The sequence below is a fragment of the Cryptomeria japonica genome, chromosome 4, assembly GCF_030272615.1.
Source record: "Cryptomeria japonica chromosome 4, Sugi_1.0, whole genome shotgun sequence".
In the NCBI taxonomy this organism is placed as follows: Eukaryota; Viridiplantae; Streptophyta; class Pinopsida; order Cupressales; family Cupressaceae; genus Cryptomeria; species Cryptomeria japonica.
The window spans coordinates 666,278,920-666,294,581 of record NC_081408.1 but is presented as its reverse complement, the minus strand read 5'-3'; positions in this window follow the sequence as shown (position 1 = coordinate 666,294,581).

Here is a 15,662-nt window from a genome sequence, read left to right as displayed (position 1 = left end):
AAACTTAAGTAAGTGTAATAATATCCATGATGAATAATTATTTACACCAACACCCCCCCTTAAGTGCAACTTAGGGGAATGCACTTAAGTCTACAATGCAACTAAGCAATGCAAGATGGGTCCCGGCTACGAGGCCATGTTAGGTACCCATGCACAAATGCAAATGCATGCAAACCAATGCAATGAAATCTCTCACAAAGTGGGGAAAGAGAGAAAAACCCAATGGGAAAAAACCCTCCCCCAAAAGAGAGATGAAAGCTATACAAGAGAACTCTCATAGAAGTATGTGAGGAACAAAACCCCATGTAGGAAATAGTCCCCCCCATATGAGAGAAGAAGAGAAGTCAAACTGTGATCATCCCTCAATGAAGAATCTGCACCAATGATAGAAGCTCGATGTATGAAGAAACTGCTCCACGAACGTCGAACAACATTCCTCCCCTTAGGAAGAAACAAAACCAAAGGTGTATCCATGAAGTCTCCCCAATCATGAAGGGAAGATGTATGAAGAAAACTCATGATGAAATGAATCTCTGAAAACTGCTCAAGTGTCCCCATGTCAATGCTGAAAGATACCCCTTCCAAAGATGGTAAACTGTGCCATACTGCTGAAAAAGGAACTCCAACATCTAGTGAAGATGGATGTAGAACAATGTCCAAAGACTCATGTGTCTCCTCAAAGCATAAAGAGACCTCCTCCAACTGTTGTACATAAGTATCCACAATCATGTCAACCTCAAAAGAATGATCATGTAGAGAATGAACAAGAGGGTCAGAGTGTGCCCTCGCAACAATCGAAGAAGGATCATCTTCATCAAAGAGAAGATGTATGTCATCAATGATGTCTCCCAAATCTGCAATGTAGGATTCCACAAACAAACCTGCAATATCTGTCATGTAATCATCCCATGAATCTGAAGCTGGAAGACAATGTATATCCTGCTGCACTGAATCACATGAAGGCAAAACTGTCGCACTATCTGCATCATCAGGTGCAATAGGTGATGTGATATCAATATGAGAAGATGAAGTACAAGACTCAAGAACTGGGTTACATGTGAGAATCCCCAAGTTCAAGTGTCCAAAGTTCTCCTCAAAATCTGAATCATCACAATAAGTGTGATCATCATGTGTAGAATCATCAAATGTGTAATCATCATCATCAACAAAATCTGAAAAGGAGTATAACCGAGATGCATGATCAACCACCCCAGTTGCAATGATTGCTCTAGTCTCCATGTCTCTAATAAAAACTGAGTCAGGTGTGAACTCCACAACTTTCTTAGTTGCGCCATGTGTGATTTGATAGATAGAAAGGAGATTGTTTGTCAAGTGGGGTACACACAACACATCATTGAAGGAGTTATCCCCAATGTCAATAGATCCTTTCCCAATCACATCCATGTATGTATGATTGCCCATCAAAATCTGTGGCATGGTGCAAGGCTCAAATGTAGAGAACATAGATTGTGAAGATGCCATATGATGAGAAGCCCCTGAATCTAGAAGCCATCTCTCTGAAGTATGATTTGTTGTAGCACATAGAGCTTTTCCTTTTCTTGTTCCAAAAGAGTGAGTTTTTCCACTTGTAGAAGCCATGAATGCTTGCCCTTTTCCTTTTGAATGTGAGGAAGTGGAAGTTGATGAATCATCCTTCTTGTAGACTTTAGGCAAATCAATGTTATGCTTTTTGATGATATGTGTGAGCTCATCAATCTTCTTAGTATGGCAACGATGTTCCTCATGACCAATCTTTTTACAATAAGCACAAGTAGGTCTCTCTCTCTTTGGTGAATTATCTTTCTTGGAAGAAGATGAATCTCCTTGTTGTGGAGAAGATGATGCTTTATCCTTAGGCTTTGATTGCCATTTCTTCTTGTTTGAGTTGTCCTTTCCTTGATTTCCTTTGTTCCCTTGATTTGCCACTAATGCTTGAGACTTAGAAGAAGTCTTAAGAATGCCCATGCTTATCAACTTAGTTTGTTCCATCATCAACATTTCATTGAAAGCATCAAATGTAGACATTTTGTAGCTTGAACCCATTGTCATCCTATGAGTTTGGAAACTAGAAACAAATGCTGCATATTCTTGTGGAAGCTTCCCTATCAAGTTGAATATCAATTGAGTATCCTTCTTATCAATGCCACAATCTTTGAGTTGTGCCCTCAACTCATTTGCCTTAGTGACATAATCTTGTATAGTATCAAAGTTCTTGGGATCTAACATGGTGAGATCACTATCAATTTGATATCCCCTAATCTCATCAACTTGACCATACAAGTCTTGAAACTTTTGCCAAGCATCCTTGATTAGAGTACATTTCTCAATATGAAAAATGAGATCCTTTGATACATACTTTCTTAAGGTACCAATTGCCATGATATTTTTAGTGAGCCAATCTAAGTGACCAACTGGATCAGCTGGAGCAACAATAGTTCCATCAATGTAATGAGTGAGTCCTTTTTCCATAAGTTTACTCCATGCATCAATTTTCCAAGTAGCATAGTTATGTGGAGTTAAGAGAGGAAACTTAGAAGAACTCATAGCAGCAAAAAAGGAAAGAACACAAGAGCACAAAAGCACAAGAGACACCCCCCAAATTCAATCAATCAAAGTACCCCCCCAAAAGTGATGATTTTGGCACTTTATACTTAGTGCGGTTACAATGAGCCACTTGCAAAACAAGGCAAAGTGGGCTTATGATGCAAATTTTACAACTTCTCAAATGAGATACAAGAGACTTCAATCAATATTGCAATGAATCTAACTGAGATTCAAGCAAATATACAAGTACCAAGAGAGCCAAAAAAGGCCAAGATCTGAAAGTACAATTTCTACTTACAATGACATCAATCTGATAGCATCATGTGAAAGTAGACGAAAAAATACGCACTTTCAAAAAAAACGGCACCTAAAAAGGAGGTCGGATGACCCCAAACGAAGCCTCTGAAGTTGCAAAAACTGGGATTACTCAGGGACAGTCACCAAAAACTGCATTTTCTGAAAAATCCGTGCATCAAAATCAAAAAATTCTTTCACCAATGCGGAGAGCACGAAATTCTAGCCCATTTCAAAAAAAATTGCACCCAAAAAGGAGCAAAAATGAGCAAGTTATGGCCATTTGAAGTTGAACTGCAAAATCAAAAATGCAAATGAGAGGGGGTCAAAAAATTTCCAAACCCTGCTGATGTGGCGCTGACGTCAGCAAAACATGGGGTTAAATTTGACGGCCGTATGACCGTCGCCAAAACTTCGCTGCCTGGCTGACTGGGCGTCCGTACCGTACGGACGGATTACGTGTGGCAAGCTGACTGTACGTTCCGTACTGTACGGAATTGCTGACTGTGCAGGTGATGTGGCTGTCCGTACTGTTGACTGTGCGTACGGTGTTTGACGTGGCACTGTACGGAAATGCGACGTGTCTGTACGGAGGGTACCCGCGGGCCAGTGGCCACCTGCCACGTGGCGGGCGCGGTATTCGCCGGTTTGTGTCCACGTGGCGGTGCCCGGAGGTTGAGCGGACGGGCGGAGCCGCTGGTGGAGGAGGCGCTAGGAGCCGAGCAGTTACCGTCGGGGAGGAGAGGACGCGGGAGTTCCTGGTGACGGAGTCCGAGGAGGCGCTGCGGGCGAAGGGACGGAGGCCGCGGTGGGCGTGGAACGGGAGCTCGGGCGGCGTGTGGTACCGGTGGACGCCGCTGGTACAGGCGCTGCCGGAGACGAGGGGAGCGAAGGGCGGACGTCTGCAGACCTGCGACGGAGGAGACGCGACGTGTACGGGCGAGGCAGCTGTTCACGGAGCCCGAGAGAATGCACAGGCGCTGGCGGCTCTGCGTGCGATGGACTCGGCGACGGCGATTGCACGGACGGCGTGACAGGTACGATAGTGCAGAGTACGGCGTCTGCAAGACCTGCAACCTGCGCAGGTTCTTTCGGCACGGGGGGGGGGTCTGCGGACCCCCCAAAAAATGATTTTTTTTTTCTTTTTTTTTGATTTTTCACTTTTGCTTTTCAATTTTTCGAATTTTTTCAATTTTTTTTTTGATTTTTTTTTGAATTTTTTTTTTGATTTTTGATTTTTTTTTTTGATTTTTCAATTTTTGAAAAATAATATTCAGAGAAAAATTTATTTTTTTGCAAATATTAATAAAAAAATTTCGAAATCCGTACGATATAGGCAAAAATGGAGAAAAAAATTTTCTCACCAAAATAGGCCAACTTTATAACCAAAATTCATGGAAACGGCCTTCCGGATGCAATGGAGAGGTCGGATCTGGTCTAGGATGCCTCCAAGTGACGATACTCCTCAGATCTGCCTCTTGATGTCGCAATAATGCCTCTTCAAGACGAATCAATAAGACTCCAATAGCTCTGATACCATGTTGGATTTTGCCAAGATCAAGAAGTCATTGAAATGTACATGAAAGAGACATAATATGGGATAAGAATAAACTGTATTCTCATCAATAGAAAATGATCAATAATCAACTGTTCAATAGTTACATACAATGTAGATGAGCCTGCTTATATAGGCAAGGCTAGGGATATGTATGAGCACACAAACATGACATGTGGCTCAATAAGAAACAAGGGTAGGTAGGAAATAGGTGTGGGTAGGTAGGAGAAATAATATAATATTCCACATGAGGTGGATCACCCACCGAAGGTGGAATTATCACTCCACAATAAGTGGATATGATAGTGTAATAACAAGATCAACACCATAAGAGGTAGAATTTCTCCTACACACACTATCCCAATGTGGCACAAACACCCAAGTGTCTCATATCCAAACTACTATGAAATGCATTATCCTAAGTAAACTTAAGTAAGTGTAATAATATCCATGATGAATAATTATTTACACCAATAGTAACTTATAGGTTTCTCCTCAACCTTGAACTTGTGGGTTTGATCATGAGGGTTCACCTCCAACTCCATTAGGTTCCCATTTAGAGGTTGAGAAAAGAGGATCATGAGGGTTCACCACCTCTATTGCGTTTACATTTAGGGTTTCAGGACTCTCCTCCATCCCCAACTTCTTCATTTTCTCAATGGGCTCAACAAAATCTAGTTAACAAGCACATTTGTTGGGGATCCTTTAGATATTGGTCTCATTCATAACATACAAATCTTCCACATGTATACATTCCCTCTACTTTAGAACCACAATCTTTTCATAAAGAATTAGGTATTACTAATTGGATTCATTAATGGATAAATAATTCAATTCCGTGATGAGGAACAACACATGGGGCATCATCCCCCATCTTAAAAGAAGGAAAATAGTTTGGTGAATGTGGACCTATTAAACCAAATATGTAAAGTATGGAACTGTTGACAAGTTCAAAGGATGACTTGTGTCTAAAGGTTTCTTTCAAGTTTCAAGTGTTACACTAAGAACTTCACCCCCATATGAAATACAAATTTCATTCACTTGATTCTTGCTATAGTTGTAGGTCATGGTTGGATTATATATCAAATGGTTGTGAATGCATTTCTTCACAAGGATATTCAAAAGGAGATTTACATGGAGCAAACATAAGGATCATTCAGAATTATGATTTGGCTTACAAGTCAAGGAAGTCTATTTATAGGCTCAAATAAGCCCCTCGAGTTTGGTATCCCAAGATTTATTTCCAGTCTAAATGAGATTCTCAAGATGCCACTTGCATCCAATTGTCTACATTTAATGATAGGATGACTCACATTTGCTTCTAGTTCTCTATGTTGATTGTGATCATTACTAAGAGTTTGTCACTAGCATTGGTAGTCATTTACTTTGCAAAATTGGGCCTCTTTTAGTACTTTCTTAAGATCAAAGTCACTCTAGGACCACTCTCATTCAAACTATATTGGTGCAGGAGCACCCACATGCCTATCATGCCTCCGAGAGTCAAAGTTTGAGTTTTTGTCATGTTTTGTGTTGTTTCATGTAAATAAGGTCATTTTGGACCATTAATAATCATTTGGAGTCATTTGTGAAAGTTTGGGGTCATTTGGATAAAAGATGTAAAAATTGCTACAAAGTTGTCAATGCTATCATGACAACTTTTCGCTTGTAATGACAACTTTTTAAAATGTTGTTAAAGGGCAGTTGTAGGTCGGTTGGGGGTTCAGAAACTAATTGTTAAGGCATACATAAGCATTTTCCACACGACCCCAAGGGTTGGAGAACTTGTATTGGAGTTTTGGGTGAAGGAAAACAAAAATTTTAGAATATTTTTGGTGCTACTTCATCTTGTACGGACTGCATTTTCCATTTCATGACCCAAGACTGGTTGGAAAAGGTTCTCATGTGAATATACTTTTGTTTGCTTTTGGTTGATGGTTTTTCATTGAGTTTGAAGAAAGTTATGGCCATTTTACTATAGACAACCCTATAAGACTGTTTTTTCTAGAATTTGCAGGCTGTTGTAGCAAATGGTACAGATTGTATGATCCACATTATGATCTGAAACCATTTGGGATTTGTTGGCATGTGAATCTGCTTTCGTTTGCTTCTGGTCTCATCAATTTTCATTTAGTATTTTGAAAGTTGCATTTTTAGTGAAGATTGGTCAAAACCCTACCTAGGGTAAGCAACAAGTAAAATAATTGTATATCTTCACACTCCACCATTGAAAAATCCTCAAAATGGGTGGAGAGGTCTGTAATTATGTATTCTATGATGCTCCAAGTTTGCAGGTTCCCATGATGAAGATTGCATGTGCTTCTAATTGACAGAAAGTCTGATTTTCATGGCATATCATATTGTCAAGACAAGAAAGTGATGATATTGAAGTTACCAGTCATTGAATGGGTGCTGCTTGATGTAAGTTGATGAATGTAGAGGTGTGGAGAGGTCTTTCAAACCTAAATCAATGTGCCACAGTTTCCCATGTGATGCTTGGGACAAATTACCCAATAACAAACCTAAAAGGATAGTGTATGACTGGTTAAGGACAAGGAATAGGAGATTGAAGAAACTTTGTTCAAAATCGGGTGGAATACTCATGGTATATGTTGGAAAGAGTCTTAGAATGGTTTTAGACTTTGTTCAAGTGTCAGTGAACCAAACTTGCTTTGTATGTCTCAATATTCCTCAATAGTGTAGTCCCATTATATGAGTGGAGGGTTGCTTTCATATGTCAAGTTGTATTTGGAAATGTATGTGGGTTGGTGTTAGGAGTCAAGAAGACCTTGCAATGTCATAAAATATATTGAGGGTGTCCTTAGATAGTTTGTGTCCCCAAGGTGTTTGAGAGGTCCCATGATGGAAGGTCAAAAAATCCAGTGTTGTCCTAGTTTCACTTTATGAATGAATGGTGATAGGAAGAATCTAAATTTGATTTGTGTTGTCTCAATCCTTCCTTTGCATCGTATATGCTCTTGATTTGTCAATTTAGTTCCATATTGTTGATTATAAGCCTACATTGATTCCATTTTTGTCAAGATCAAGAGTGTTCAACTTCCCTTGTTGATGCCACATTGTATTGTCAACTTGTTGATAGCCTCATCTATTTGAACCACACTTGCCCCAACATTTCATTTGCAATTGGCATGGTTTCATTCTTGTTGCAGGAGCCACAAAAGCTTCATTAGAATGTGACCCAATGTATCTTCCATTATATATAGAACATTCATAGCCACGGTATTCACTATGTACCTTGTTGGATAATTTTTTTTTTTGGATCTAGATAACAATCTTGATGATCATAAGCCCACATTTAGCTACAAATTTCACGTTGGTTTTGGCCCCATTTATTGGTGGAGAAAGAAGTATCATGTTGTTATTCTTTGTTCAATTAAGGATGAGAATTGGGGGATACTAATGATACCACTAAGGATATTTGGATTCAAAATATTTTGATTGAGTTTAGCATCTCTATTCCCTGTCATCAATCTTTTTTTATAACAATTAGAGTGTCATCCAAATCCCAAAGAACTTGGTTCACCATTAGCGGACCAAACACACCAAGATTCACATACACTACGCTAGGGAACTAATCCATGACCAAGACATTAATTTGCAATATTGTCCTATAATAATCTAGGTCATAGATATCTTCACCAAACCCTTCGTTAAGAGTAAGTTCCATCATTTGTGAGCTCTCTTATGGGTGCAAGAAATTTCTTCCCCTAGATATTCTCTTCCTTTCCTCTTATTATCCTATGAGTTTCCTCCTCTTCCATTTGAGGGGATCATTTTATATATTGGTTCCTATCATGGCTACATATATTTGGTAAGACCCATTTATCAATTTCCCATTTTAAGTTGCACTTATGGAGGGCATTGGTGCATTATTTTATTTCTATATTAATTTATTTGTTTTATTGAATTTTATGCACTTGAGGTATAATAAGATTTCTTAGGTAGATATCTATTTGGGTAGGTTATATCATCTGACTTGTACCTTCCTACTTTGGTGGAGATAGTATGGTCACATGTGAGTACATATCATTTATCCCAAATTTGTTGTACATTTACATCTCTTGGTGGTGTATCCTATAAATATTCACCTCTTGTATTTTTTTATTTTTTATTAAATAATGCTTAGTAAACTTTGTAACGTGACTGACGACGCTGGCATGACACGCCCTCCGACTCCACGTGAACAACTTTTGACCCGAAGCTATGAACTGGTGAGGCCACAACCCCACACTTCACTTGTTCAAACCCGCGAGCACAACGACCCAACAAAGACACAAGGCTTGCGAGCACAATGGCCCAACAGGGGTTTGAACCTTGGTGGCCGCTTCACCAACGACGTGTTTTAACCATGACACTACATGTCCAAAGACATCCACCTCTTGTATTCTTATTATAATCCATTCTATTGATTCTTTTGATTGAAATACAATATATCTTATTATATTGATATTTGGAGTTGTTTACAATTTCCATTAGGCCTCGTTGTAAGGACCCAATCATTACACCCAAATTTACCGCTATATTTTTGGTTGGTTTGTTGTTTTTACAAGTTGTTAAGTGTCTATTCCTTTATATACACATGTATGTCTATCCATACATGACAAACAATCATCCATTTTGGATAAGGATCCAACCATATAGGCTAGTAATATGTCAATAGGAAACATATATTCCTCTATTCATGTAGAATAAGCATCTATCCAAATGGGATAGACATATATCCATATAGGATAGGTATATGCTTTGGCCAAAGTCTAAGATTCATCTTGACCATTCAGATCCTGAGTCACTAATTGAATACCACACCCTCTATAGGTATATATATAGTTTGGACTAAGGCCTTAAGGAATTAACCTACATATGTAGTTTGCCCTAAAGCCTTAAGGAATTAATTGTATATTTAGTTTGGTCGTTTGAGTATACAATAAATATGTTTTATCTTGTAATTTTTTAGGGATTTCACCCTTAGTTGTAGTTGAATTATTCTCTTGAATGATTAACCCAATACTAATATTAAAGTTTAACCCAATACTAATATTAAAGTTGATATAATCATTCTTGGATACTTTCTCAACCTTGTGCTTAAACACCAAAGTATTGGAAACTAGTTTTGTTCTCTAGACTATCGATATGCACCACTTCCAAATGAGATCAATGTATAATATACATTTAGTTTTATTTTTTAAACTATGTTTGATTTGAACTCTTTTTGTGGGTACACAACCTTTTATAGGATCCTTTTCCTCTAGATAATTCCTCTTTAACTACTACCCAAGAAGGGAGACATTAAAAATCGAAGTATTAAGTCACCATGACCAATACTTGTTTGCTCATTTCATCTAATACCCAATCTTAATAAAATACAAACTCTCTTTGAACTATATAACGTTTGTTCGAATCTTCTAGGTCTAGGAGATGATTTCATTTCCCTTTGAAGCTCAAAAGATTATAATTATATTCATTAAAAATTATGTAAAGTTATCTATACTTCATTATGAAACTACATGATGATTTTTTTGTGTTTGATTCTATTATTTTGTGCATTTTTTTTTTTAAAATTGCAATCCAAGGAAGATTACTAGCTCCTTGAAATTTTAATCAATAAGATGTTTCTTATTTCTCTCTTATGATTTATATGGATGATGCCACAAATGTTACAATTATATTAAGTGCAATAGTTCACACATGATGACATTACTTGTGTATGTGAACCAAAGACACCTTTGTTATCGAATGCTGCTAGTTTTTGGTTCATGATTTGTTTAAGTTTGTTTGAAATGAATAAAGAAGAGATATGTTAATTAAAGTATCATTTAATGAAATAAACAAAAAAAATTTAAATTTTTCTATTAAAAATAATTTCATGAAGTTAATCACTAACTTTACAAAATAATATATATTTCAAAATTAAAATAATAGATTGAACTATCACTAGATAGTCATAACAATTCAATTTATAATGCCTTTTAATATTGAAACATTTAAAATGAAATTTATTTATATCATTAGATTTTATCAGTTCACTAACTATACTACCTAGAAGCTAAACTAAAACTCAAATAATTATATCTACCTCATTGTATAGAAACCGACTATAGAACAATATAATATCTATCACATAATGCATTATTTACTTAACATTCATATAAAAGCTTTCTTGTATCTACAAAAAAAAAAGTACTAAATTGATAATATAAATCTTAAGATGCAAATTATTATATGATTTTCTTATCAAGATTATTGAAATAATTAGAGACATCTAATATTTAAAAAAAAACTTTCATACATATAAAAATATAAACAAGAAAAATGTTATTTAGTTTTTTTTGGAAATTAATAAGATATTTTGAATAATACAATTTAACTAGTTTTATTGCTCATGTAGTGACAACTAATTATTATTTATAATTGGATAATTGAACTAAACTTAATTGTAAAATAATTCAAATTTCTAGAAGGATAATTAAATCATTTCAGATCAAGTTTTTTATAATTGTTCAATTCCAATAAGATCTTAAGATAATCTTTGAAACTCTAATTTAATACTCATCGTATATATGTCAAACTTTGATAGGATAATGAATAAAAATAGTGACACATATGTATGCATCATGTATTCCTATAATTATATAAATAATTTCTAAATACTCCTAAATATCTTTCCAACACAAAGAGATTTTCGCAAAATGGCAGGCAATCAAATGTCACCAAGAGCATTAGTTTGGTGTAGTGTTTGGGTATCAAGTGCCCAATTCCAAAACTAGTATGTGTCATTGTATAAAATTTATTACATCAACACATTAAGGGTTTAATTACAAAGGACTCACCATCCATATCTCTTCAACCTTATAGGATCATTTGGATGAGTTTTCTTAAGGGACATGTGAGATAAAAAATGTATCCAAAAATTGACAAGAAAGTTCAAACAATCAATAACACGTTTAAACAAATAGTTTGTTTTTGTCGTCGTGAGTGTGAACTGGGGTACCTGCAACTGCAACACAAACAACTCAATAGATCATTACAAACATGGTTAAAAAACTGAAATCAAATGAAAGATAAACCATGGCAAAGCGACCTATCGCCTCCTAAGAGATGCGAGTGTGGATTTTCTCTCAAATATGAATGGGCAATCCCAATGACTTGACTACACCAAGATAGAGGATTTAAAATGATGTAATGTGCAAGATAGATGAATGCATGATTATGCTAGATTGATCCGAGAAGCTAATTAAGTTAATGATATGCATGATTATACTAAATGATAGATGTAATTAAGCTAGATGAGAGACTGATTATGCTATATCAAGATGAAATAAATGATAACAATGCTAAACTAGAATGCTAGAAATGATATGCCTATAATAACAATGCTTGAGATGGGATCCTTTGTGCTCCAAAATTGGGGATATTTATAGGATTTCCAAGGCTAGGGGTGAGGTGGCAGGAATCAATGGTCAAGATTGAATATGAAGATATCAAGGGTCAAATTGAAGGAGGTTGGAGAAGAGGTTGGAGGGAGGGACACTTGTCATCTTTGTGGTGACAAGTGTCAAGGAATCTTGCTCACAAGAGGGCAAGTATCCAAGGGGGGAGACATGTGGCATAAGTTCCACGTGTCTCAAGGGGAGAATATCCAACCCATAGGAGGTTAGGATGTGCAAGAGGATAGGGTTAGTTAAACCCAGGATTAGGTGGAATGGGTTAGGTTAGGGGGTTAGAAGTTAGGAGGCATGTGGGGAATTTGAATTTAAAAATTTAAATAATAGGAAAAGGCTAATTAACTTTCAACAAACTCATAAATTGATTTGTTTTAATTAATTAGGGGATTAGAAGAAATGAATTTAATGGGGGAGAATTATAAAAATTTAGATTATTTAATCAAAGGGGATTATTGAAATGAACTTAATGAATAAATCCTTAGATTTATTTATAAGGAGATGAATGGGGAATTTTTTAAATTGCTAGTGAATTAAATTAAATTGGGAAGGAGGATTAATTAAATAATTGCTTATTTAATTAATTATCTTCAAACCATTTTTAGGTGTATACATTTTGCCCCTCTTTGAAGCGAGGTATGATGACGTGTTGATTCAAAGAGTTCTCAATTTGATGATGTTGATGTGATATAGGTTCAACGCGATACCCTAGACATTGATTGATAAATTGCGATACAATGATGCCCCCTCGAGAGATCAATTGAGAAAATTGACCTTTGGAGTGTTTGGATTCATGGAAAATTGATTTCTCGATAGATTACTAGATGATTCATACAACTGTGGTTGATGAAAGTGTGAGTCCTTTGATCACTTTGATGTGGTGCTTGATTTGATGATTGATAGAGTTTGATTGAATTGATAAGATTGAGATCAAGTCTGGTTTCATGAATGACACTTCCTGTTTATGACTAATATGATCGAAGCGTCTGGTTTTAGGAACGATATATCTTGTATAAGACTTGATCAAAACGTCTGGTTCCAGGAAGGATACATCCTGTATAAGACATGATAGAATGGATCAGATGAGATGGATTGATAGAATTGATAGGATTGATTAGATAAAGAACTAACATTTTGTTGATACCATGTTGCAAGAAGATTCAGATGTGCTGATGTTGGCACATTCGGGGGAGTGGCATTAGATTCGCTTTGGGTCGACAAAATTTGGAGAGAGATGAGTCATTGTTTTGATTGCATATACACCTATGATGATACATTGATGATTCTTGTGATAGATTTGGCCTTGGATAAGATGAGATTTTGTGATCCTATGCAAGAATGGATTGCAATCTACTTTAAATATGCAAATGCAAATGCAATGCAATGTTGCGATCAGACCAGTCACTGGGTTATTGCTTTGTGTCATCATTGAGCTTTTTAAAATTTGGGAAGTGAGTGAAAACATCGATGGTATAATTGAACCATGATGACCTGAGCACTACTTTCCTGGATTTTGATATTGCAAGTTAGCACAAGCATCAAGGTATAATTGAACCAAGATGACCTGAGTGTTGTTAGCGTAAAACATGCAAGATTAACCATGCAAATCGGAAATGTCTTTGATGATACTCCGATGATCATGTCCTAAGACAAATTTGCACATAATAATGATTAATTTAGAGACAGTAGACAATAAAAATATTATGTTCCTTCCTTGTTCCTCTAGTCAAAGACATTTTGGAGTCACTCAAAAATCATGATAGCGAAAATCAAGATATAAAAGTTGAACCATTATTGTTAAAATCATAAGTCAAAAGATATCATCCATGAAAGTGTGTGATGTGCTTAGACTGTCATGTAATAGCTTGATGGTTGATAAGTTGGATCTCGTGTTCAATATTGGATGTGTCTCAGTTTTGCTTGGCAAGTGTTGTCTAAGTGTTGTTCTACTTGTTGGATTAATGCTCAAAACGATGGAAAATTCTACCCCCAGCGAGGTGTAGGATTTTGCCCCTAGTCTAGAAACAAACTTCATTATGATATACCCAATGATCCAAACCATGGTGAAAAAATCACCTGCAAGGGCTGCGTATGTACAAACACTTATTTATGGATATGAACAATGATGATGGAAATGAATGCAAGCGGAAGGATGCATGAACTAATAGATAGAAGAGCTAGTTGACAGATAACGCTTATTACCAGGTTTTCACCATTTGTTTTTATTGCACTTTTTCTCATATTTGATTTTTATTATTTTTCGCCGTTTTCACTGTTTTTGTATTTTCTTCTTTTTCCCTGTTTTTGATTTTTTTGCTTTTTCACTGTTTTTTATTTTTCCGCTTTTTCACTTTTTTTTTTTTCACTCTTTTTTTGGATTTTTCTGCTTTTTCACTTTTTTTTTGGATTTTTCTGCTTTTTCACTTTTTTTTTGGATTTTTTTGCTTTTTCACATTTTTTTTTGTTTTCTGCTTTTTTAGACATAACACTTCTTCAGATGCATGCTATTGATGGGTTCCTTGAGCTGATCCCCATCTGGCGTTGATAACTGATAGGCTCTTGACCCAAATGTTGCTGTGACCACAAATGGACCCAACCAGTTTGGTTCAAACTGCCCTTTCTTTTCTCGATCTGACTGGTTGCGTGGATTTTCTTTTAATACTAGTTCTCCAACTTGAAAGGCTCTTGGTTTGACCTTGTGATTATAACTTCAGAACATTCTTTGCTGATATACCTTCAAATGATCAAAGACATTTTGTCGTCATTCATGGATCAATTCTAGCTCTTGTAATTTAGATACTCTCTGTTCTTCATCTGGGATAAGACCTTTAATGATACTCATAGAGAAGGTATCTTTACTTCTATTGGTAGTATTGCTTCTGATCCATAGACAAGAGAGAAAGGTGTGGCTCTTGTTGGCATGCATTCCCTTGTGAGTAGTAGGGTGTGGAGAATCTATGTTGGATTTGAAATTTCTCACAAAGCTCTTGTACATCCTGGTTCTTGAACGGTCGCCCATTATCAGTGATAATGGTCATGGGTATGCCATAGCGACATATGATGTAGTTCAAGATAAATGCAACAATTTGTTTTCTTGTGATATTTGTGAGAGGTACCGCCTCACTCCATTTTGTAAAATATTCTGTAGCTACAAGGATGAACTTGTGACCATTGGATGAAGGAGGGTTTATCTTTTCTAGTAGATCAAGACCCCATTGGCAGAAATGCCAAGAAGTTGCTAAAGCATGAAGCTCTTATGTTGTTGCATGAATTAAATTCCCATGGATTTGACATTGTTTGCATGTTTTAGCTATCTGAAAAGAATCTCGTTCTATAGTTGGCCAACAATAGCCCAAGCATATGAGTTTTTTTGAAAGGGTAAGACCACTTGAATGAGTGCCACAAATGCTGTTATGGACTTCATTTAAGGCCTTCTCAGATTCTTCTTGCTCGAGACATCTTAAGAGAGTACCATCCAGGCCTCATTTGTAAAGGGTATCTGCGACAAGAGTATAATGGGAAGATTGGTGAATGGAATTTCTCTTTTGGTTCTTTGACAAGTCAGGAGGGATGATATTATCTTTCAGGTATGTATAAATTTGGCTATAGCGGGAAGAATCATGCCCAACAAGGTGATAGATAATTTGGGAATCAAGACAATTATGTGTAGGGTAAAACAACTCTTCCACTAGGAATTCGTAACGCTCTTGATTTTCCTATGTTTGCAATAGAGAAGCAAGTGTTTCCATGGCGTCTGCTGCTTTGTTGTCATTTCTAGGAATCTGCTCAAAAGTGATTTCTACAAAATACTT